Source organism: Hylaeus anthracinus, unplaced genomic scaffold (genome assembly GCF_026225885.1).
Source record: "Hylaeus anthracinus isolate JK02 unplaced genomic scaffold, UHH_iyHylAnth1.0_haploid 12000, whole genome shotgun sequence".
Lineage (NCBI taxonomy): Eukaryota > Metazoa > Arthropoda > Insecta > Hymenoptera > Colletidae > Hylaeus > Hylaeus anthracinus.
In genome coordinates this window covers 1,620,664-1,642,619 of record NW_026534347.1, presented here as the reverse complement: position 1 = coordinate 1,642,619, position 21,956 = coordinate 1,620,664, and the positions used below count along the sequence as shown (strand labels likewise).

Genomic DNA, 21,956 nt, shown 5'->3' with positions numbered 1-21,956 from the left:
CAACAGTAAATGATCATCATCCCTTCCGTCTCTTCAACGTTAGACGTACTTTCTTCTTTATCGGAGAGCTACTGCCACGTTTTATCCTCGATCGGTATTTGAAAACTGAACCAAGTGAATCAGGCATAATCATTCGACAAAACCGCAGGCAAAGACAACCGCTTTGCGCGTTTCTGTTGGTCCTAGTACTCTCAAAGTTTCTACTTTTAATTGGTTCTTTATGGACGTTTTCGTTGGTCACTTCCGAGATCACACCTACAGGACTCCCGCGAAATTTGACTCGATTTCTCTTATTCGTCGAACCACCTTGCTTGGGTTCATCCTTCGGCAAGGACAGTCTGCCAGACGTCTCAGGTGTTTCTCGAACATTTTTCACGAAGAACACCGAATAAGGATCCTTCTCGATGCTTTTCGGGGTCTCTGTAACAAGGTCGGTCATCAATCGAATAATTCTCAACTATTTATCTAACGAGCTATGCATCCGGTATACACTGTGATCATGCTTGGAAATATACGCCATCTGCACGAGATTTTTGGCACCACTTTTCCATCCGATGACCTCGAATGGTCTGAAAGGCGGGTAATCCAGAAAAGCAGAACCAAGGACTGCGTTCAGGTGGCGCAATTAGTCTACCGTCAGGGTCCTCGATCTCCTGGATCCATAGATCCTCCCGATCGTGTCGTCTCCAGGGATGCTTGGAATTCGACGTGTTCCCAGAGCCATCGCTGTTCGGAGAGTTTTTCTCAGGAATCGCCGACGATTTCTCGTCAGGAGAGTCGCCAGGTACTCGTCGTTGCTGCAACATATTCTCGTACATCTTAAACTCCTTCATCAAAGAGGATTCCGAGCAGCTGTCCACCAAGGAATCTCCGTGATAAGCGCGATTTTCGTAGATTACGGTTGTCGTTTTCTTCTTGGTCGACCTCCTCAGCCTCGCAGAAAACTTCTGCACCAATCCTTTCATTCCTGAAGATCGAGCTGCACCTTCCTGCTCGTTGTAGACTACGTAGTCGATGAGGTCCGCTGGCGAGTCCTCGAATCCAGAGCCAGCCAATCTGGTTAGACTTGGGTGCATGTCCAGCTTGTAGGTTCTGTCGAGGGAGTTTGCATCCTGGTTTACGTTTTCGAGTCGACCAGGGACTTTGAACTTCATCGAGGTCGCGCTGGTCTTCTCCGAGATCGTGAACGGGAAACGGTCTTGGCTCTTCTTCCTGAATTTAAAGCGACGATACAGTTTGAATAAGATATTCATGGCTTATAAAGTTCTCTATTTAATAACTAATGAAACGATACAAAGTTTCTGACCTTGGGGAATCTTTCGCAGAGTCGTACGGATGTCGTAGCTTCGACATCGACGAGGAATGCTGCAGCGAAAACGGAGGAGTCTCGTAGAACTTCTCCGTGGCATAAGCTACAGTCTCAGACTGAATAGTCCTCGTCTGTTCCGCGTGGATGTTCCTTCGGAATTGTTCAGCTGCGAGTCTCTCCAAGGAAAACCGAATCCTGTCGACAGTTTTGTCATTCCTCGCAGTTTTCTCCGCCTCTGGCGATGAAGTCAAGGGCTCCTCGAACGACGACTTGTCCAACTCCTCGATGTACGCGTCCTGAGAACGGCCGTCTCCGATTCGATTCTGCAGCAAGTTGGGCCTGGCTGTCACGATGACCCTTTCTTGAAAGTCACCTTCGTAGTTAGGCCTCGAAGATTTAACTTGATGTTCCTCCAATCGATACGAGTAAACGTCGAAAGTCTTAGAATCGATAGACCTCGTTCTCGAGCTGAGGTTGTCGGCGTCTTTAGGTTGCTTGCTCGAAATTGAGTCCGAATGGACTAGGTGTTCCTCGTTCGGTGACATTCTAGTTCTGTCTCCAGAAACCTTCACAGGTATCCTCGACTTTAGGCTAATGGAAGATCTGACAGACAAACTTTTCTCTGGCGTTGCATTGTTTCCCGATGATTCTGACCTCGAGACTGTATTCCTGTTGCTGCAAGGCTCGCTGCCAACGTTTGCGTCGTTCGCCGTTTGTTGCGTTAAGGACACGTTTGATAGCGCCTCTATCAAGTCGTTCGCGTTCAAACGCTTCTCCGAATGAGACTTTGCGACAGGTGACGCGGAGTAAGACGCTTCTCTAGAATTTAGAACTAGAGTGGGAACGTTTGCGTACTTCTTTCGTTTGGGACTGTTACAGTTTGGGTTACTGGTTTCTGCGAACAGTTCCTGGTCATCCTTAGCCAAAGTTTGTGAGAAGATATCTTCATTGCTCCTATGGTCTTCCACTTCTTCAGACATTCTCACCGATCGAGGCGACTTAATTTCCCTGTTGCTACCATAGTTGTTGCTAGAATAGGGTTTCGAAGACTGCCCAAAAATCGAATCCCCGGGCGTCGAAGGCGCAGTCCTGTTTTCATCTATTCGCTGCGAACGCGAGGAGTCGTTGAAACTTCTATCCGACGATAAAGCTTCGTAATTCTTCGTCGTTTCTTTCTCATCCTGCAAGCTTCCCGAATATTTTCCCAGTGTTTTCTCTTCGAAATCAGTCACGTTGTAGCATGCAGTACCTGAAGCTTCGATTCCTGAAATCCTCGATCGCGTGCTGCGAACTTGCGTTCCAAGTAAAGAGGAAGGTGTCTGTAAGTGTTGTTTCTTGCGAGTATCGTTCCTCGCGGAGAGAAACGTTGTTTTGCCAGAATTGTCTTTCACGTATTGAACAGAGTCGCTCCTCTGCGTTCCCAGGAGTCTGAGAGAATTCTGAGGGTCGTTTCGTCCAGAGAGACTCGGCAACTCGTCGCCAACGGTTAGATTCACTTTCGAAACAGAGCACGGGACAACGTTCTTGAAGTCTTCGGTCCTCGAAGAGTCCTGGACCGTGTTGTCGCAATCTTCACGCGTGGTCGATGGTAGTCTCAGAAACACAGATGACAGACGATCGTTGAAATTCGAAATGCTTTTGTTGGCTGAAGCTGGGGACACGTTGGAGGATCCACTGAAATTAACGACATCTGCCATCGAGCGATCAGTTTTCGGAGCAACGCGTAGCCTATCCGACGCAGTCTCACGGTTGGATTCCGGTTCGCTGCCAGAACTAAGATTCTGCAGAATCACACCAGCGCGAGGTCTGTATCCTCCGAACTTCGTGGGTCGAACGTTGATCAAAGAAGTCGGGGAAAGCGGTTGCAACTCGATTTTGTCCTTTGGCGAGTCCTCGGAGGACAGGTTCGAGTACAGCCGAAGCAACGATCGATTTTCTTGCGATCTGGACGAATCGTTGTCGACGCACCGACCGCGATAAGGGCTAAGAATCGTCGGGGTTCTTGCTGACATGGATGGGTATCGTTGCAAGCAATCTCGCGGCGTTTCGACCACCGAAGGCAACGATTGCACAGAGATTTCCTGGTTGTTTTCTGTCGAACCTCTAGCTGACGTTTCGTCGTTAGAATTGCTCTTCAACCCCGAAGCGTTGTCCTCGCTCGGGTGGGAGACACCCATCGGTTGACCTCTTGAGCTTTCGAAACGTATCTTGGCTCTTCTGCGCGCTCGAGCGTCCCTCGTTTTCAAATCGCTGAAGAATTTCCTCGGCAGGGGTGGTCGTTCCTCTTGTTCCTCTTTCTCTTCTTTCTCGTCGTTCTCCTCGATGCGATTCGTGGTGCCGTAGAAGTAGAGATCTCGTTTTCGTGAAAGACGGCGACTGATGCTGATCACGCGACTCGCGAGGCACGCAGGTTCGTTCGGCGAGGGTAGAGACTGAAGGCGTTTTCTCAAATCGGAAGGAGAACTTGCTCCAGAGCTGCTCCCGCTTTTCACGGAGTCTTCTTCTTCTTCTTCGTTGAACGAACGATCTGCACCATCAGGGTTACGTCCACTGTTTATTCGTTAAGCGTTTAAAGTTGGACATTAGTCGTTAAAATTGCTGGGTCGTATGGTAATAAATTTAACATCACCCCGAAACACCGCTCCATTATTACCATCATCGAACGATAAAAAGAAAAGAGTATCCCTTGAAATTACTTTAACGAGGGAATTAATTAAATGACAGAGGTTATAAATGCGGATGAAACACAAACTGGTAGTTTGCTTACTCGTTACGTTCCATTATTCAAACAGTAATTAATCAGCCGTGGAAATAGCGCACCTTTTAATACGAGTTCTATTCGACCTTTGTCACTTTCTTTATTCCATTACAAGAATCGTAACGAGAAATTTGTGTTTACGTCGAGTACAACCATGACTCGACGACCAACCGGAGGAAAAAAAAATAGAAAGAGGCCGTGATAATGGTAAATTCATACCAGCGAGAGAGGACAAGGGACTCGGTGTTTTTACATCGACGTTCTCCAAGCTTCTGTCTTCGTTGTTTAACATATCGAGTCCATGGGAAACGTTCTAAACATGTTTCATTTGCGAATCTTTTTCAAAAGGTTAGCCCAACGGTTAGGTTGCATTACACATTACACGAACAAACATAAGAACACGTCTCGCGCGACGAAACAACTAGATCGCGATCGTTTCGTTCGAGTTTCGCCCTTTGGGTTACAATTTCTGTGCGTGTCCGTTCAAAATGCAGCGAAGTGCAGTATTATTGAAAGCACACAGGACCAGACGCGTTATCAGCGCTGATAACCATCCAGATGCGAAGAAGAAGGATGTACAGGACGTGTAACGAAGACTATCGTTACTTTTAGTTCCGACAAGTAAGAGTGAGTCATCTAAAAGCCTCGAAGATTGATAATTATGAAGAAACTTGAAGGAAACAAGCTGCGAAACGGAACAGTAGGACACCGGGACGCGATAGGAGGACAGAACTAATTAAATTCATCAATTAGAGCAACAAATAGTTTCTAGTTTTATACAACGTTAGGGCCCTGCACGCCTAATCTTTGTTTGCAAGCGTGCAAATAAAACTCTCCATCGCTCGCACGATACATTTCCATTTTTCCAGCAGAACGATGCACCGCCATGGGAATTTGTAGGCGCAGGGGTAATTAATCAAGTTAGAAAGTATCGCTGAAGATGATCAGCCCGCGTTCCGCGCATCAAAGCGCAATTTCCATAATGCACCGGGCGCGAAAGCAACTGCGGACGCGCTTAACGCATCTATCTGATACTTATGTTAATGGACGCATCGGTTAAAGGAACTAGCTAATGGCAAGCAGTCACGATTATCTTGATGTGTCAGCTCCGGCTTTCGCGAGCTATTTCTTTGTACACAACCGACCGCCTCGAGTTCTCTTTATTATTTACACAAAAACATCTTCGCGTTCGTCCTGCGCGGCGCGTCTTCGCCAACATCCTGTGCGAAGAAATCGCGCAATCGGAGTGGCATGATCCTTTCAGACCAGAAAATCAAATTTTATCGTCACTCTTTTTGATCACTTACTGCTATTAACCACCACCCGATTTAAAAATATCATACAAGTCGTCGTACCAGTGTCGAGTGATACAGTGTCCTAGACCGAGAAGTCTAGCGGCCTCGTTGCAGAGCCAACAACGACACGCGTGCTACCTGTAAAAAGCAAAAGAAAAAATTACCGTAATCCCCGTCGATTCGCCGTAAATCGTCGAAAGATCTCGACGACGAAAACCACTTGAAACTAAACTAAAGTATCCGTCGCTGGAGGGAGAGCGAGGCGTATATCTTGTCCGGCGCGGTTGCTGGCAAGTCCCATGGCAAAGAGGAAAGTCTACCTAACGAGGGAGCCAAGAACAGCTTACTTGGCGGAGGCAGACCATTTTCGAAAGTTCGCCGAGTTGTGTAACAAACTTTACTCAGGATTGGTTGCCCGAAGGGACGGGTGGGGCCGCCGGAAACGCGCGAGCGAGACGGAGCCCGAAGAGAGCTGACAAAGGAAGCGAGAGGAACACCGGGATATCGCGGGAGCGACGAAGAAGACGCGAAGGGGACGAGATAGAGACGCGGCGCGGCAACACGAAGAGGAAGGGAGCCAACGAGAGGAGATCCTCGGAGAGAAGAGATTCAGTTAGGATTCTATATAACCGATCCACCGTTATACGTCCGACGAAATACGTGCAACTTCGTAATGATAAGCGATACGAGAATGCCTCTGGGAGCTAGCTACGGCAGAGAAAAAAACGAGGAACGAATTTCATCGAAGCTTAGGTGCGTTTCGATCCCAGCAAACGAATCTCTTCGTCTTGCTCGAATCAGGTTCCGAGTATGGAGATAGCGATCGAGAGATGCAGGTCATCACGGCCGACAGACTCGATTCTTTATAATAAACAACCCAGGGTGCTTTGGTATCCGTTTCCTGTAGAAATACGCACGGCCGTAGTCTACCTGCGATTCGCACCAGCCGTAATCATACCTCTCGTTGAATCTGATCGATTCCGCGGTGCTTTCTTCTTTGTTTTCGTCGAGCTGACTACGCGACCGGAAGTTCCCGCTGGGAAGAACAGAAGCAAAAGAATCGCGAGCGTTCCTCGGGCACGATGCAGATCACAGAGCGCAGAACGCGTCTGCAGTTGGTTCCCCAACGCTCCTAATTCCGTCGGTCGCGCGGACGTCAAACAAACAACCGGCAATTAAATGCAAATACGGCTAATGCGTTCTGGGTCGAATGTGCAAGTCACCAGGCTCGTTATGGAGATCCACCCGCGGCCATGTTGTTTCGGCCGGTGTGTTACACGACCTATACCGTATCGACGCTCATCGACCGAGCTGCACGAGGAAAAGAGATGCCGCCAGATAACGCGCCAAGGAACAAATATCCGAAAATATCGATCCACGATCGCCACGAATTTACCGTTTCTGCCACTCTTTTTGTGTCTGGCGTACCATCGAGAGACGCAGCGTCCCTCGGATAAAGGGATCCATCGGTGGCTGTTGCCGCGTCGAAAGCGAACCTGACGTTAGACACGTTTTGTTCGATCCTAACATTTGAAACGCTTCGGGATGTTGCATGACGAAGGATCGAGTTTTTCGACGTTCCACAAGGTGTTAGAGGAAAAGGGTTCGGGAAAGCGGTGGTTCTTAACACGTTATTCACCGACAATTTTACATAGAAACGACTTCATGTCAATCCAATATGAACAACGTTTGGTCACGAAAACGCCAAAATCTGTCTCAGCAGATTTAAATTGAATCTTTTCCAATCAAGAGAAAAGAAACTTTTGATTCCTCCTAATACCATAATCACTCCCACCGATTCCCCAAGCGCGTGGTTGCCGCGAATAACAGAAAAAGTCCCGCGAGACGGTATCACGGGCCGAGCCTGGGCTTTTGAAGCGCGGATATTACAATTTCTTCTTACAAGATCAACGGGATAAAGGCTGAGTCTCGGAGGACATTGAATCGCAGAGGCCTATTGGATCCGTGCGATCGGCAGGGTAAACCTGTCGAACGACAGACGCAAGGATCAAGCCAGGGTCTTCCTTTTTACGAGTTCAACGTGCACCATCGCCGTAGTCGAATATAACCATGTGTAGCCGGTTACGGGAGGAGGGTTGCTTGTATAGAACGGTCCAAGAGCGGGCGGGGGTTACGAGGGGCGCAGGGGAGGGTGAAACGTGGAGGTTCGTGTACGTCGATCCACATTATGGACCGCGCACGTATATTACCGAGTCAGGATACACGAAGCCGCGGCGTATCGTGCAGAATAGACCAGCGGATTACGGGTTATACACAGTCTGCGGGATTTGAGGGATGTATAGAATCATGTATCCGCCAGGACGAAGTGTGTGCGTGGCGCGCACGCGCGCATCCTGCGCCTCACGGCGAGGACTCGATTACGGAAGCTAGGAAGAAGCCATCTCGGAAATCCCGAGGGAGACTGATTCCTCATCGCTCGAGCTTGGCCCAGACGTATCATTGAAAAATCGAAACGGACCCCCCCCTGAACATCACCAGGATGGCTGCTTTCGCGTCTCGATCGGAATGCACTAAACGAACACTTTCCGTTTTATCGAACGTTACAATATCGTTGCACTGTAATCGAGGTTTTTTCGACAAACGTTACATGCTATGAAACATGGAGAGCGATTTTTACCTAGCCACGTGACGAGGCTTAATAAAACGAGATCTCCGTCATGATTTCATAGGGTGCTCGCGTACCTTGACGAATGACGTTCGATCGTCCAGGGATCAAGATTTCTACATTGTCCCCGGCACGTGCCGTCACGCTCAAACGTATGGCGAGCGTTTATTCAAGCAAATTACACGAGTATCCGTGAACGAGTTTTCACAGATCGCTGACGTTGGTCTCGGTTCGCTGGAAACGATCAATGAAGCTCGATCGAAACGTAACCGGGCCCTGCTTAACCGTTAATTGCTACAAAATGTTTTGGAGCAGATCGTGTATGACGAAGAAACTTTATTTTCGAATGTCAGTCAAAAAGAACTACAATGTTTCCAGTTCTCAGCAGCGTTGGAAAGAGAGTACCGATATCAAAGACATCGCTCAGCTTGTAATATACATTGGGCAAGCTCAACTTTAGACATTGTCTAAGAGTGGATTGATACCTTGGATGGGCAGATATTCTGGAAGCATCGCTACAGACAGCTGAATCCATCGAAGCTCTTTACTCGAAGATATTCACGATATACAGTCAGTCCCATAAATATTCGTACCTTCTATGTCTATTACAGACATCTGTCTAAATCACGTGATATGTTTGATATTTTCAAATAAATGATTCGTTATAGATATGTATATGAATAAACTTTGAAAACATTAAACGTATCATTTAATTTAGACAATTTCTTTAACAGACATGGAAGGTACGAATACTTATGGGACTGACTGTAAAACTATCCTCCACACAGGATACATATCTCTCCTACATCGACGCCAGGTATCACCCTTGTTCTGGTTTAGCTCGTCCAGTCCACCACCCCTCCCCCCCCAATTAAAAGGTTAAAAGTTTCCGCGCCGAAGACACCGTCCCATCCTCGTCTCCCTGCACAAGGTAGATTAGTTTAGCCAGCGCACCCCGCAGAGAATGGTATCGCACCGGTCCAATAAACGCGCACGCGAATGGACAGAGCCAAGGGTGGATCTCGTACGAGCGATTCGTCGCGATTCGATTCAACGTGCCCGTGGAGATCCAGCGAATCGCGAGCGGTCGCGAGAGCCCAGCAGACGGAACAATGCGACCACTCGAGCGCGAGCATTTAATTGTTTCCGTTTCTGTCCGCCGTCGTTTTCATTCCTGCGGAGCGTCTCTAAGCGTCCCCCGGCTCGTTAGGGAGTTCCTCTCGGAACCGGAAGATGTCGATGCTAACCCACCCCCTCGCCTTGTGCACCCCGACGACCTCTCGAAAGACGCCAGGGACAACTTAATTTCCTTGTTTCGTCGGATGCGCTTTTGCGGCGAATCGCGATAACGACGTGGAACGGCCCTGCCACGGCTAAGCACAAAAGATGAAACGTTGGTCGCGCAGGGATGGGAAATTCGCGATTCTAAAGCCGCGCGTGTATGACAGAAAGCTATAAGAGTTAATAATCGAGTTTAATAATACCAACAAAAAGACACGATTCCAAAGGTGGGCCATTCGCATACTTTGGGCTGTTCGCATATTTTGCAACGAGATGGCACAGAGTGCAAATGGTTAAGATTTTCGAAAAAGTTATTCGAACAAACGAGAATCCTGCCTCAGCCACGCACCGCGATAGCGTCGGCTCGTTCGACAATCCAGCCGCTTCGCCGGTAGCGTTACACGTATTTGGCAAATGCAAAACCGTCAATGGAGGAGAGCAAGGAGCTAAATTACGTATGCCGGGCGTAAACGGGGCCGCGGTATGCAAATGTGTACAAAGTGTCTGGAACATTTTGCCAGCCGTTATTCCCTGGCTTATGAAAACCCAGCCAAGTTCCACCAGAGGTTCGCTTTATCCCCGAAACAAGACCAAAACCGTTCGATTCGCCGCGCCTAACAAACCACCTGGGCTTCCTAGGCGCGGTGGTACGTGCTAGATTAGAAGTTGAACCAAGTCTGAAGGCAGCGCACGCAAGGGCGAAGGAAGGAAGAAAGGTGGCGGTCGGATTTCACACGTCGCCACGCACACGCGAAACGCGGTATGCAAATGTGTACAAAGCGACGGGAACATTTTGCTGCCCTCCCCCCTTCGATGTTCCCTCCACCCTTTCACTCGTCCCTTTCCCTCACACACTGCACCAAGCACATGCACGTACGCAAACACAAATACGTTTATGTGTTCTCCGAGGAAGACACAGAGGCAGCATCCTCAGCGTTGCCCGTCCCATCGACCGCCCTCTGTTCCTTGTGCGAGACAACAACCAGTCTCAAACGTTACTGCCTCTCACGCAAAAGCGTAATCGCGATACCTTCGCGGAAATTAATCGATTCTGCAAGTTTAGATGTACACAGACTCGCGAAGAAGTTTCGACTTCAAAGTGCCTGGCGTCTGCGCAATCAACCCCTAACCGACTGCTAATAAAAGTTGACGGTAGGAAACGGAATTCCATTAGACACGAATCACGTTACGTTACTCGCGCAAGAAAATACACGATAACACTTTTCCAGCAGCGCGTTTAAATTGTGTATAAATTCCACCGTATGCAACTTAAGGACGCCATTTCGGGACCCGAGGGCGTCGTTTACGGTGGACGCTCGACGAGTGTCTCTGCACCTCCGGTTGCGATTAAAGAGGACTTTATGCGGTGAAACAGCAGCTAATTGGGTTACTTAGGCGCGAGTGATATACGAAACTACGCTGCAGGAAACCTCGGCCGCGCACGATGGAGACAATTAAACGAGGACGGTTTTTAAACTTTCCTCGTATTTGTTAACGAAGGAGCTACCTAAAACCACGCGTATCTGTTAAACCGTGTCTTTAGCATTACTATATCTTTAGAATTAGTCGTGCCATTTTGGAACGAACGAAACTTCGATTCCCTGTGTGGGCGAAACGTTCCAGCCGTGCAAGCAACGAACCGTGAAAAATCGAGTGCAAACCGAAAAAGAGACACGAAAGTGCAGAGGGACATCGTGGCGATCTTTAAATTGCCGATTTTGTTCTCTTTGGGATCCATTCGGCGCCATCGTCCATGCGTTTACACACCAGACGACAAAATGTTGCGCTTGTGCGTGGTTACATCCAGAAACGCGACCATCGAGAGGGAAGCGTAAAGACTCGTGAAAGCTTCCGGAGAGACAAATTGGCGTGAAAACGCATTTCGAGGGCAGGGACGTTTCGCCAGGGGCGAAAGGGCACCTACCCCCGCTGGCTCCCATGCCTGTTCGCTAATGTCAAACATTTAGGTCGAAGCGTTCGACTAAATACACTCACTCGTCGCTGTCCTATCATTCCGCGCCATCGCTCGCGAAGAATAGCGCGATGATGAGCGGAACATAATATATTTTACCGTCTGCGCGACTTTCCTTCGACTGCCCGAGACCCTTGCGTCTCCTGAGCTTTTCAGGATCGCCTACTTTTTCCACGATTTTCATTAGATTTGTTTCTTCGAAAACATGCAGACTGCAATCACTGTAGTTGGTTTGTCATCTCTCGCGATTGCCTGATCTTAATCCTTTTTCGATGGGGAAATTCTTCGAAGAATTACGCGATCTTTGGTGTGTTTCAAGAGGATCAGCAAAGAAAAGTATAAAAATAGTTGGACTTTGCGCCTTTCAGAGAGGAACGACCCCTCGAAGCGCAGAAGAATCGAAATAGGTAGTCCGGGATGACAGGTATGGGCCAAGCCGAGTGACCAAACGAAGCTCGGAAGGGTAACAGGAACATTCGTCGGTCCGTCCGTGTCTACCTCTCGGCAGCCATTAGTCGCACCCTGTAAATTGAGTGGCGCCTGCTAGATACGCGCCTGATTCCATTAAAGACATCAAACGGGCAAAAATTACATCAGCAGCCACCCTCCACTCTACGCGGTACTGTATTAACCTGCCATGCAGGCATCCTCGCCGAACACACGCTCCAAGTCACGCATACACACTCGTACTCGTGCATACATTCGCTCACTTGCTATCTCTCGCTCTTTCTATGTCACATTCGTCTTTGTCGCACACTCTTGCGTACCAACGCTGACTCTCTGTGAACTAGCACGAGCTCGCGTTTAGCACACCGGCAGAGACGATCGTTTTTGCTCCCTTTTCACGAGCTGCTACTCAACCAGCGTCGAAGGTCAAAGGAAAATCCTTTCGACGACTCTGGATCCGTTCGGAAAACCCTGGCTACGGAGCGGCTGAAATCTCTGTAATTTTTCAGCGACGTCGTTCTGCGACCAGAACGGTGGTGTTTAATTGAAGAAACGGTACCACCGCGACGAAGGAATCGAGGCGTCGATTCGATTCCTCGACGCTTCGTCGAATTCGCTACCACTAACCTTTCATTTATTATTCGAAGCGTGGTTAAACGTCTGTCATTTATGAAACCGCCATTGTAAAAATATAAAGGTACGACGCGGAGCGGTCGATACAAATTTTTGCAACATCGAAAACAGGTGTATCCGAAAGCGAGCGGGGGTTGATTTGCGGCGGTGAATTAGGGGTGGTTCGTGAGTATGTGGAACGAAGGTTTTCACGCAATTTCCTACACGGAGCGAGGCAGCCGTGATGCAGAGAAAGAGCCCGGCGAATTTAATTCCCGCTCGCTTTATTTGATCATATTTTATATCGGCTTTTGACGCCACCCTCGGAAGGCACGCTTTTAAAATACATTACACGCTGCACTGGCTGTAGGGTGCGCAGAGAGATATAGTAGACGCGATAAATACGCTACGTTTGAGCAATAATTTTCGCGGGTCTTCCATTAGTCGCTCCTAACGACGTTATTTGCCCTTTCTGCGAGGCTCCACCTTCCCTCGTCGCGTCTAGGCTCGCGATTGCTTCTCGAAAAACGAGCAACGTTGCTCGCAGATGAAATTAAAGCGACGCTTTGGGGGAAAAATTGTCCGGTTAATCGCGTTATATTATTTTTCTGTGATAATTGTTCCGAGCTACAACGGAGTCTTTTATTGTAACGGCGAATTTAACGAGTTGCTTGATCGAAACGGTGTTTGGTTTGTCTTCGAGGCAAACGTTTCAATTATCGACGCATTCCACGTCGATCAATTTCATTTATGTAGGATTTTCCACGAGACGGTTAAGTATTTTGTTTTTAATAACAGCGCACAAGCAAACGACGCTCCGGTTCACGTGGCCTTTCCGTTGCTGCTGCTTTGTCACGGTCCTGTACGCAACCTCCTCGATTTGCATTTGCCAAGCCAGTATCCAACGACTTATGGCAGGCAGTGTACATTGTAGATGCACACGCAACTGGCTGTCGATATCATCGGGGAAAAGGTTAATGACGAGCAGCCATAGCGGATAACGAAAGGTGAAGAAGGTGGTTCTACAGCCCCTCTTCATTTTCCCTTCCTCCTGCTCCTTGTCTCACGGGCCAACGTTTCTTTTTTTTTCGTCGTATCCATGGTCGGAGACGGAGGATGACTTGCGTCTCCGATAGCGGCGAAATAGAGGTGTCCGAGATGAGAGGGCGGCGCGCTGCGTTTATTTATCCTGGCTGCTCCGAGTCTCGAATCCCGCGCCTCCCTTCTTCATTCTTCTTGCTTTCTTTCGGTCGTTGCTTTCGTCTTTTCACTTCATCCCCTCTAGCGCGTTCCGCGGGGTTTATCCTTCGCGGGGTCCTCCTACTACTCTGGCTCTGTCAGTTCTCTTTTCCATCCTCGTCGGTTCCTCTCGCTCGATGCCCACGTCCCTTCTTTCGGTCGTTCCTGTCTTCCTGAGTTTTTCAAATGATTCATTATAAATATTTACATAAATAGACTTTACTCGTGTATGTATATACTTATAATACAAAATTGAAGACATCAAACATCTCAATTAATTTAAACAAACGTCTTCAGTAGACATTAAAGGTACGAATACTTATGGGATTGACTGTATACAATATAAACAAGAATAGAAACAAAATAAAATAAGTGCGATTAGTTGAATTCAACTCGGAACGGAGTTGCCGTTACATCGTTCCGTCTCCGTGAGCTACGATGACGTTCTACGATGACGGCGGCACTGGTGGGTGATTACAGGGCTCGGTCCGCCGGACGAGTTGCAACGTCAAAAGCTCGTCAAATCGAAAGAAGAAGAGAAAAGAAGCTCGCGAGCAATACCAGCGGTGTCGGTGAGCAACGCAAGCGGATACCGATCAAAACTGACGCTCCGATCGTGTCGGGAGAAGAAAAATTTCCAGGAATAATAATTAATCTTGGAAAAGCTCAAGTACGAGAAAGAAATGGAGGAAAGATTTAAACGATCCTCCCTTTCGTACGATGAACCTTTTTAATATCAAACAGCGCGTGCTTGAGACGTGGTCCGACAGTGGGTAATCAGATTTGAATCAATTTTGTTCTTCCTCGCGCAAGAAAGAAAAAAAGGAGTCCACCGTTCCTTAGATTGCTTTTAATTAAAGCAATCCATGGATTTCTGGTGTGCCCCCGTTCCCCCATCTACCGATGGAACGAGTCGAGCGTCGACGGTCGCGAAGAACAGAGCGAGACGCCTAGGGTTTCGAGAGAGGATCACCGACCAATTATCTGCTTCGATATGATCTTCCGCGTCTTTGCTTCTTGCTCGCCTCACCGAATGGGCTTCGAGCGGCCTTTTAAGCCCCCGAGGGAAATAAAGCTCCTCTGGGTTTCCTCTCGTTATTATACACACGCGCCACGAATCGCGGGCTCCACTCAACGGACCCATCATCCTCGCTGAATACGCTGTATCTATAATATTAAGAAACCGTTGTGGTTTCGCGCGATTAATGCGATTAGCTTACGCGAACTTCTATGCGCTACCCTCGTGGCTCGTCCATTGAATAGCGAGAACGTATAGTGGACAAAGAAAGTCTCCGTACGCTCTCTGTTCCTTGAATATCTCCGTCGACTTTTGCGAGTCGAGATCCGATGACAAACATAATGGAATTATCGCGAGACATCCAACGACTGCCCTCTCATTAACCAACACGGTGGCGTGTAACGATGTGTGAAATAGAGATGGATGATCGAGATGCTCGTAGACGATCGCGATCGTGCAACAGCGATTTCACTCGCTGTTACGGCTGACCTCGAGACCTGCTTTCAATTTCTACACTCTGTGAAGAAATTCTACCGAGAGTTTCAGTCCGGTCGCATTGTCTAGGTATCTCTGTGAATTTATAATCTCTGACCTACGATATCATCCTTCGTATAACCAATGGCTATCGTTCTCGCTGCAAAATTCACGCAACGGTGATACATATGTCACATTAAAATTACGGATCGTTGAAATTCGCCTTTTATCATTCAGTATCGGAGTGCAGCATTTGGAATATGACTCGGTTGCCGGCAAGTCGAAAAAGGACGAGTCACCCTGCGGTGGAGCCGGTATCACTACTCGCCGCAGTCGGTAAGGCCGTATTCCGGCTCTCTCACCGGCAACAATAGGCCAATAGCGAGCCGATAATGAGCGACCATTGTCACGGAGCTGTACCCACACACGGGGATCAGTCACGACCCCCGTGAGAGACCAGCGTCATTACAGGTAATCGCGCAAATCACGCGCGAACCGCCCTATGTGGCACGATCCAGAAAATCGGATGGTCCTCGACCAGTTTCCACGTCTTTCCCCGTAGCGTTCCTCTTTTTTTTCATCGCTTTTCGTCCTGTACCATCCTCGAGAACAGACTCTGACAAACTATAGATCATCCTCTAAGTAAAGGGTTCTACAATTCGTTTTCTTGTCGCATTGGCTGAAATCTTAGCGCGCGATAATCTCTCGATAAAACCGTGTTATCGTTGAATTTTCTCAGTTCTCATCGGTCGCACCGATTTACGGTGCAATTTTTTCGCACTCTCCGTTCCGCCTCTTCGTTCTGGAAATAACTTCAATCGCGGAGGTAATTTCGACCATTGTACAACTTATCTCGAATCTCGAGCATTTAGGGGTCGCTCGAGGAAAGTACGGAGGAGCTGGGAAAGTTAGGAAATTAGTAAAAGCCGGATGGAACGTTTCTTTTTCCGTCGTTTCGTTTAGCGAAACGAGGTTTGTTTGGTGGGTCGCCTCTTTTCGATTTTAAGGGCGATTTATTGTTCGCCAAAGCCGATTATCGGCCTTAATCCGAAAGGCCTGTTCCGAGTGCAGGTCATTCTTTATTACGAAGCTAGGTCGAAGCCGTCAAATATGCGACAGGTACCGCCTCGTGACCTTTCGATACTCGCTCGCATTACAAACATCTTAACCACCCCCTATGGCGATTCGACAGGTGCTTTACCGTCGTTACTCCAGATTTACGTCGAGCGTTTCAACCCTTCGGACCTCGTCAATGGATTTCCTCGAAACGCGCATAGCTACTTCTGAAACTGTATTTAATAAGGAACTTTTAATAAGTTACCCTGAAATGTACAGCAGGCCCGTAGAGTTTAAACGACGACGCGGTTCCCTCCCAGTCTTCGCAGCCGATTAACATTCCGTCGTTTCGTCGAGCACCTTCACCGAGAAAAACCAAGAAAAATAATTTCCCGTCTCATCGGGGCCGACGTGGCCTGTCCCTGTAACCTCCCTCTTCGCCAACCCCTTGACGCCACCGTCGCGGCTGGTGCAGCCAGAAAAGCAAGCAGAAAACGTAGGCAGAAAGCTGAAACCCGATGGGCGCAGCCAGGACGCGCTAAAACATGCAAAATCATGCAAATTGCGTTCGTTCGAACACCCTCCGCCTCCACCAACATCGGCTTCCTCCAGCGTTTTACCGATCCCGTCGTGTCTCTCGCTCTCCTTTTTCCTCTTCCGCCCCTTTTGCCGGCTCTCTTTTTCTCCGTTTTTCCTCGCCCCTGTCTGTCTTTCTTCAGCTTCTTCGTCCCCGCTCCTCTGCCGCCCCACTCTTCTTCGCAGCCCCTCGTGCGAGTGCCAGCGTCAAAAATGTTTCGACGATTGCGTGCCACGGCGTTTGTTCCTTTATTTTTGCCGAGGGGTGGAATACCAGCCTGGGCGGGGCCGCTGCCCCCGGGACACAAAGGGGGGTGAAACTTCGCCCGCCATATTTACGTCTCTGCCGAGTGGGAAACGAAAAAAGTCCGGAAAATCGTTGTTGAGGCATTCAAACCTTTTCCCATTCTTTGCCGTCATCGCGAAGAAATCCGCGGTGCGAGGGTTGCGAATTACTTCTCGACCAACTTTGTTTACGGTACGAGATCGCGACGCATCTTATCCACAGAGCATTCTCGCGTTCTTAATTCCTCGTGTCGGTGCTAATTAAAATGTCCTTTCTAATATCGCGTCATCGTAGGGATGAAAATGACAGGAATTTTGATTACTTTTTCCCGGAGTCATCAAAGTCACTCTCGAAACTTCCTTCGTCCTTGGTCTGTGCGCCGTTCATCCGCTATTTTTTACATTTCCCGCAGTTTTTCCGAGCTTTGGTAATCCTGAAGAGGGATTCTGCGAGTCCGCGTAATCCGACTGCTGTTCGCTAATGAAATTGAAAAAAGATTAAAACAGAAAGGAAAAAAGAGGGAGGTCCCGATGGACCGCAAAAAAGGGGTAGAAAATAAAAAAAATACTGAAAAATGTAAAAAAAAAAAAAAAAGAATTGAAAGAGTCGACGCCGAGGGGATTTGCCGCGGCGTTGATTAAAACCGCGACGACGTATGGCTGCATTTGACGAACGGCGAATTCACAGCCAGTGCGGTGCAAGTATAGTCGATACGCGTGGGTGTGTACGAGCGCGTTCATTTGCCGCACAACCATCTTTTTTTTTTTCCACCGACCGCAAAAGAAACGGAATGGCAAATTCCTGAGAGTGCTGCCGCGACTGTAATTGAACACCCATTATTCTTCATGCATAAAGGATATATTTAATACAGCCACCTCTTCCCGGATCCGCGTATCTTCATTATCGGATTAATTAAAATTATTAATTAAAAGCTCTTCCGCCTGGTGCTCTCAGAGCGATCGTTCGCATCTCTTAGCCTCGATTTTTTGCTCTTTGTTGGCAATACCATTCAGTTCGTGATCCATGAGAAAAGCGTAAATCATTACCTGCTTGGCAAAGGTTTTCGAACTGAAAACCTCTCGAACGTCTCGCCAAAATATGAGAGCCTACCGAAAGGAGTCAGTTTCGAGAGTATCGACGAAACATGGGAAATCGTCTCGAGTGGTGTTTACGACGTTCGAAGAGGCTGCGGGATCTCGACTACCACGAGGTGAGCGTCGAGTCGACGCGTAGAAGAAGCAGACGAGCGAGGATGAAATACCGTTTCAAAACCGAGCAGAACCTTCCGACTCATCGCGCAAAATTACCCAGTCGAGTGGGTTCCATCTCGTCGAATTAGTTGAAATTTTCTTTTCGTCCCATTGTACCGGTCCCCGATCTGACACTGATATAAGCCTGCTTCGAATTCTCTCACAAAAGGGACGCGCGGCTAGAAATATCTTCGTGGAATCTTTGCTTGTGTTTCTTCGAATAAAAATAACAGCGAAACAATATTGTCAATGATTCGACGTTATTGCCAGCGGTTTCGAATCCGTCTCCATCGTGCGCTTTTATCCGCGAGTCGCTATCATTTAGGACGTATAATTATGGTATTATCGACTCTTTTAATCCCAATCTCCACCGAACCACCTACTATTCCGTTATTAGCTTCGAGATCGACGCCAAATTATCGTCTCCTCTTCGACGATATTTTCTCCAAAACTGTTCCTCGGTGTTCGGCCACGTTTCGCCTTTACTCCAACAATTTAGCTGCCATTCGTCTGGGACTTCGGAGAAAAACGATGTGAAAGGGTGCTGAGATGTTTCGCGATGCTTGATCATCGAAAAGGAACTGCGTTCGCAACAATAGGGTCGGTGTTGTCAGAGGCAGTCGGCTTTCGATGTTTATTTAACTAACAAACCACGATGCGCGTATCAACCTCACGGGCTACCGACGCTTATACACCAGGCGTATTTACGTATACGAATCCGAATGCCAACAATACAGCTATCAAAAGAAGATATCAAATCTTTCTCGGGGAACGGTAAATTAATTCCACGTTGAGAGCAAAGGATGGAGCAGCCATTGAAATATGCAACGCGTAAACATGTTTTTGATATTCAACATTTCCCCCGAGGGCGAAAAATTGTTACCTTCAGATTTTCTTAGATTTCCTGGGCAGCTCGTCCTTGTTTCTGGCACAACGAAATCTTTCCATCGAGCAAGGCGACGGGATTATGCAGTTTTAAGAGCCGCGCGAGATCTCCTTAGAGATCCTTACGGTTGGTTAGTTCCGTCAACGTTGATCCTTCTTAACAACGCGACAGAAGCCGAGTCTGGTCTAATCTCTTCGCTTCCGTCCTTCGCGATTATGTACCAGGACTAACGCAAAACTGCGGCACGACCATAATCGTGTCGTTTCTTTTAACGAAACGTTGAATACATTACAACGTACTTTACGTCTATTCTAAAACTACAATGACAGTCGACGACTCGTCTTAATCGCATCTAGTACAAGGTAATATCTGATCTGTGGACTCGTAGAAATCGCTGACGATGTCTCTTCATCGTCGTCACGCGGGCCACCTCATGAATCTGAAGTGTGGACACTCCATTACGCGGCGGTAGCACCCATGAAAACGACAAACGGACAATTTCGTCACGCTTGTGTACCCACGTATCCACAAATGCCCGTCCATATTTTTCGAGCTCTCCTACACGCGCAATCTAGAACCATTTCGCAACACTCTGCTCTTCGACCCCGCGAACGCACGATTATCAATTTCTGCGTCCCTAAACAGCGTTCTTCTTCGTTTCATCGCTGCCTTGGCAAGCGTTTAACGCGGCATTCTGATTCCTTAAAATGGTCAGCTACTGGAACACTTACCTCGCAAATATTTACGGAACCCTTTGACAAAAGCGTCCTATACGGCAAGCCAGCCCATTAAGATTCCTCCAGTCTGCAAATATTACCGTGCCCGGTTAAATCACGCCCTAAACACTCGGGGAATTTGTACATAATTTTCGTCGTTTCACCCTTGGCGACGTGGTCCTCGTTGTTTCGGGTTCCGTCGGCGCGTAGGCAGAGGAACGACTGGAGAATCGAAGGCAGGTCGGTGGCGAGTAATCGTGACTGATTCTGAGGGGCGGTGGGTGGTGAAATTAGTATGCAGGGACGTGTCCGCGAGCGTTTATTTTACAAAGACCGGCAAATAGGTTCGTTCGTAGGGGTCTTCCACCTGCCACGTACTTTGCCACGTGAAAAGCAACGATCGATAGACAAACAAACAATTTGTTCGTATCCTAAAAGCCGATTAATTATTTGCACTTCCGTTAAAGTTCCCTACATCGAATACTCTCTAATTATCCACAAATAATAGCACTTTGTTCAGAGGCAAGATAGAGGTATCATTGATAGAACGAATATTAAAGGATCTATAAATGGCGACTAGCTAGTTAAGTCCGTTTGATGGGTTTGGCTATAACATCGACTAATATTCGATGAAATCGATCGGTTGGCTGTGTATTATTCTTGTTAATGGTGGCCGGTAAAAAAGATGCGATATTTGTCATTCACCGGTCTGATTAATACTTTCGTTTTGAAATGTCTGGTTTATTCCTGAGTATCTTCTTACCATATCTTCTTCATTCGCAAGCAACATCAAGCGATATACTCTCGTATTATCACGACACCGTCAAGAGCACGAGCATCGATATCAAGGTCCTGTCTAACAACCGTAGTCCGAATATTTGCGCGAGATGTCGTGCTAACTCGAGTGGAAAATCCGAATCACAGAGAGGCCGGGAATCGAGAGGACGCGACCACGAGAAGACGCGAACCCTGCGACGTCTTGATCGCACCAGTCGTCCCCGTCGCGTATATCCCTTAGACATTCCGTTCACGTGCAAGATGGCGGCTGTAGTTTGCTCCCGACATGCACCGCCCCTGACTCAGTCTCCCGTTTCATCCAGTTCCACTCTCTTTCTCCCTCGATCGCATCCCTCTTCGTCCCGTAGGCTTCTTGCCCTTTGAACGGTCGGACGTCGACGCCGACGCCGCTCGAATGTTCCTCGTGTCTGTCGAACGTCCCAACAGTTTGAAACGACATCGCCGCCCCATTACACGCTGGGGCAAAATCCACAAAACTAACCCCAAGTGAGCTTCCGACACCGTCACTGGGAACGTTCTTATTTCAAGGTCCGAGCAGTGGCTGGAGCACAGGATTCAGGACCTACTTAAACCTACGTCGATGTCTGGATCCTTTGGCATTCGACTAAAAAATCGTCGCAATTCATTTCCTTCCTCTTTATCCCTCTATCCTTGGACGTGTTTCCCCGAAACAATAGTTAAACCGACGACACATGCCGCCCCTCGAGAACCGCCGCGCGTATGTCCTTACACACTGGCGGCGATTAGCATTGGGTCCACGTAGACTCTCCCTAAACACTATACCCTATTTAGGCTAACTTGGTAATCACCGAGGGATTGCTAATCGCTAGAGGGGGCCGACGTTTCCTCCTGCACGCCAGCCTGCGGGTAATTACAGGACCGGTGACGTTGAATAAAGTCATTAGATATTTTTTTTTTTTTTTTTTCTTTCACCGCGAATCGCATGCGCCAGAGGACAGGCGTCGATGAAACCTTTCGTTTGACTGGCGTAAAGACGTTGATATTAATTAACGATGGCGTGCGGTTAGTTCGCAAACGTCGCTGCTCCGGGAGAAAGAAAAAGAGAGATGGAAAAAGGTGATCAATGCATCTGCGGCGATGGCAGGTGCAAAAGTGCGTGTAACTTGTCGCTTCGTTACGACGCCAATGACGCGACATTTAAGAGAGGTGTAAGACAAGGGAATTGATCGATGTGCTGGTTGGGACGACAAATGTCGCCGAAAGACAGCGCGAAGCGGCTCGAATTCGGCAACTTTCCCGACGAGTTAACCCTTTGCGCTCGAGAGGTGACTCTCGGTCATCGCTAGGTTCGGCGCAGTAAATCAACCAATAATAATGCTTGTTTAGGTTTAATTTT

The 21,956-nt window shown here is 48.1% G+C and overlaps 1 protein-coding gene across 1 annotated transcript in view; it reads right to left on the bottom strand.

Moving 5' to 3' along the window:
- The window catches only part of LOC128890105 (fork head domain-containing protein FD4), a 115,413-nt gene that overhangs the window by 82,097 nt on the left and 11,360 nt on the right, over positions 1-21,956 (bottom strand). The window lies entirely within an intron of this gene.